Source organism: Miniopterus natalensis, chromosome X (assembly GCF_054644295.1).
Source record: "Miniopterus natalensis isolate mMinNat1 chromosome X, mMinNat1.hap1, whole genome shotgun sequence".
NCBI classification, from domain to species: domain Eukaryota; kingdom Metazoa; phylum Chordata; class Mammalia; order Chiroptera; family Miniopteridae; genus Miniopterus; species Miniopterus natalensis.
Window position 1 is genome coordinate 79,930,500 of NC_142103.1, and position 3,997 is coordinate 79,934,496.

At 30.3% G+C, this 3,997-nt stretch overlaps 1 non-coding gene across 1 annotated transcript; it reads left to right on the forward strand.

Annotated features, from left to right (window-relative positions):
• Window positions 1-1,493: 1,493 nt before the first annotated feature.
• On the forward strand, window positions 1,494-1,599 carry LOC148090586 (U6 spliceosomal RNA). Its single transcript, XR_015713820.1, has one exon. It is a non-coding gene; the product is annotated as a U6 spliceosomal RNA (small nuclear RNA).
• The last annotated feature ends 2,398 nt before the right edge of the window (window positions 1,600-3,997 follow it).

Consider the following 3,997-nt stretch of genomic DNA (forward strand, 5'->3'; position numbering starts at 1 on the left):
CAGGAGAGAGAGAAATCAAAATCCAAAATTTCTACAATATATTATCAAAAACATTCAATTTTCAACAAAAATTTGTGAGACATGTAAAAAACAAAAACAGGATAGTGAGACACATACACAAGAAAAATAGCAGGCAGTAGAAACTGTCTCTGAAAGATGCCAAATGATCAACTTACTACACAAAGACTTCAAAGCAGATATTATATAAATATGTTCAGAGACCTAAAAGAAAACATGTTTAAAGAATTAAGAGAAAATATTACAATAATGGCTATTCAAATATAGACTGTCAATAAGGATATAGAAATTATTTTAAAAGGACCATTTTGAAATTCTGGAGTCAAAAAAAAACAACTGAAATGAAAAATTCACTACAGGGGCTCAACAACAGATTTAAGCTGGCAGAAAAAAGAATTAGCAACCTTGAAGATTAAATCAATAGAAATTGCCCAATCCAAAGGACTGAAAGAAAATCTAATGAAGAAATATTAGCAGAGCCTGAGAGACATGTGAGACACCATTAAGTGCACCAACATATAAATACTTGGAGTCTGAGAAGGAGAATAGAGAGAGAAAGTGGTAGAAAAATATTTGATGACATAATGGCCAAAAACTTCCCCACATTGATCAAAAACATTAATCTGCACATCCAAAAACCTCAATATACTCAAAGTAGAAAAACAAAGAAATCCACACTCAGACACATCATAGCCAAAGTGTTAAAAGGCAAAGAAAAAGAGAAAATCTTGAAAGTAGCAAAAGATAAACAATTCATCACATTTAATGAGGAAGGGGACTTGATAGCTTAACAGCTGATTTATCATCAGAAATGGTGGACGTCCAGAAAGCAATGGGATGACATCTCAAAAGTACTGAAAGAAAAATTACTGTCAACCAAGAATCCCATGTCTGGCAAAACTATATTTCAAAAATGAAGGCAAAATAAAGACATTACCAGATAAACATGATCTGCCTTACAAAGAATACTAAAGGGAGTTCTTCAGGCTGAAAGTAAATGGTAATACAAATCCATGCAAAGAAATAAAGAACATGAATAAAGGTAATTATATAATTAAAAGATAATATAAAGATAGATTTTCTCTTAACTTATTTAAAAGGCAATTTCAAAGAAGAAGAATTATAAAACTATATTTTGGGGAATATAAGATATAAAGAAGTAATATATATGACAATAACACAAAGGAGGTAGAAGGGAATAGAGCAATGTTTTTATATTTTACTAGAATTAAGTAAGCATTATCGGAAATAGATTGTTTTAGTTAAGATATATACTATAATCCCTTCAGAAGAATCACTAAAAAAATCATTCCAAAAAAATATAATTAAAAACAAAATACAAAGGAATTAAATTAATACACTAGAAAAATTTTATTCACCACAAAAAAGATTGTAAAGGAGGAATATCAGAAGAAATATGAGACATAGAAAACAAAACTTAGGAGATATAATACCTACATTAAAAATAAATGATTATGCACACTTTGGCAGCACAAACACAAAAATGGCATGACACAGAGAAGATTAGCATGGCACATGTGCAAAGATGATATGCAAATTAATGAAGTGTTCCATATTTTCTTCAGCTAATAATCCAATCACAAAGGGTTACAAAATGCCTGGTTACATTTATATATAATTTTAAAATGAGAAAATATTAGAAATAGAGGTCAGATTAGTAGTTGCCAAGGGTTAGAAAAGGGCAAAAGTGGTGGTGTTAGGGAAGTAAGAGTGATTACAAAAGGGCAACATGAGGGATCCTTGTGGTGTTGGAACTGTTTGGTACCTTGACTGTGGTGCTGGGTACACGTAGGCAGGTGATAAAATTGTATAGAACTTAATAAAGCAACTTCCCTCCAACCTCACCACACACACTACACAAATGAGTAAAAATAAAACTAGGGAAATCTGAATAAGAGCTATGAATCATATCAATGTTAATATTCAGGTTGTAACATTATACTGTAATTCCTTTGCAAAACATTACCATTGGAAAAAACTAGAAAAAGTGTACCAGGGACCACTCTGTATTATTTCTTAGACCTGCATGTGAACTTACAATTATCTCAATTAAAACTTCAATTAAAGCCCTGGCCGGTGTGGCTCAGTGGGTTGGAGCACCATCCAATACACTGAAAGGTTGTAGGTTCAATTCCCGGTCAGGGCACATACTTAGGTGGCAGGTTCGATCTCCAGTGGGGCATGTTCAGGAGGTTAAATTGAATACCAATTGATATTTCTCACATCAGTGTTTCTCTCTCCCTCTCTCTCTCTTTCTGTCCCCCTTTCTCTAAAATCAAAAACATATCCTCAGGTGAAGATTTAAAAAACAAAATTTTTTAAGTAAAAAAACTAAACACTCAAATCAAAAGGAAGACTGAATATAAAACAAGATCCAGCAACTATATGCTGTATACAAGAGGCACACTTAGATTCAAAGATACAAATAGGTGGAAAGTAAAGTATGAAAAAATATACCATGCAAATAGCAACTATAAGAAAGATAAGTCACTATACTAGTGACAGACAAAACAGACTTTAAGACAAAAATATTACTACAAACAAAGGACATTTTATATGTATAAAGTATCATTCCAGTTAAAAGATAAGTAAGTCCCAGAGATGTGATGTACAGCATGGTGACTATTAAAAATAAATTTTTAAAATTTTAATAAAGCATAAATTAATAAGGAAGATAAATAATTATAAACATATACATGACTAACAACAGAACTCCAAACTACATGAAGCAGAAACTGAAAGAACTGAAAGGAGACATAGACAATTCAATGATAATAATGGATAGAACTAGACATAAAATAGAAAAGATATAGAAGAATTGTACACTATCAGCCAATTTGACCTAACTGACAGCTATACTACACCCCACTAAACAGTATAATATACATTCTTTCCAATGTACATGGAACGTTCGTGAGGATAGACCATATGCTAGACCATAAAACAAGGTTCAATGAACTTAAAAGGACTTTAAAATCCTACAAAGTATGTGCTCTAATCACAATTAAATTAAATTATAAATCAACAAAAAGAAATTTGAGAAATAAATAAATATTTTGAAATTACACTGCTAAATAATCGATGTGTCATAAAAGAACTCACAAGTAAATTTAGAAAATGTTTTAAACTGAATGAAAACAAAAATATATCAAACTTTATGATACAGATAAAGCACTGCTTTAAGAGATATTTGTAACTTCAAATTCCCATATTAAAAAGAAGGAAGCTCTCAAACTAATAACCTAAGCTTCCACCTTAATAAACAAAACAAAAAGAAGAGAAAATTAAGAGGTATAGAACAGCATGGATGATCGTGGTATAATCAACAGTATAATTACAGTATGGTTTAAAAAGTCTATGTATGTCAACACATTTGGTTTATATCTGGACACTACTTATGTAAATAGTGATTAACTGCAGATGGTTGAGTTACTCCAGATTTTCACTTTCTTTTTATATCATTTGTTTTTATTATCTAAATCTTTTACAATAAACACGTATTAATAGGAAAAAGTAGTAAAACTATTTTACTTTGCTTGAAAATATTTAATGGGTTATTTTTCAAGTAAAGAGATTGAATCAAAATGTTATGTAACCCCATGAAGGATGACTGTTTGGAGTCTGCAATAGCTTATTAAAGATTAGGTATCCACATAAAGAAATTAATTAATTAAAACTTTGCTCTTCAAAAGCCACCTTTAAGAAAATTTAAAGACAAGCCACAGGCTGAGAGAAAATATTTGAAAATCATCTGTCTGAGAAAGGATTTGTATCCAGATTATATAAAGAACACTTAACACAATAAAAAGACAAACCACCTAGTTAAAATTTTGACAAAAGATTTAAATAGACATTTCAGCAAAGAAAATATATAAATGACTAATAAATAAATGCAAAGATACTCAACATCATTATTTATTAATAAAATTCAAATTATAACTACAGCGAGCTACCACTT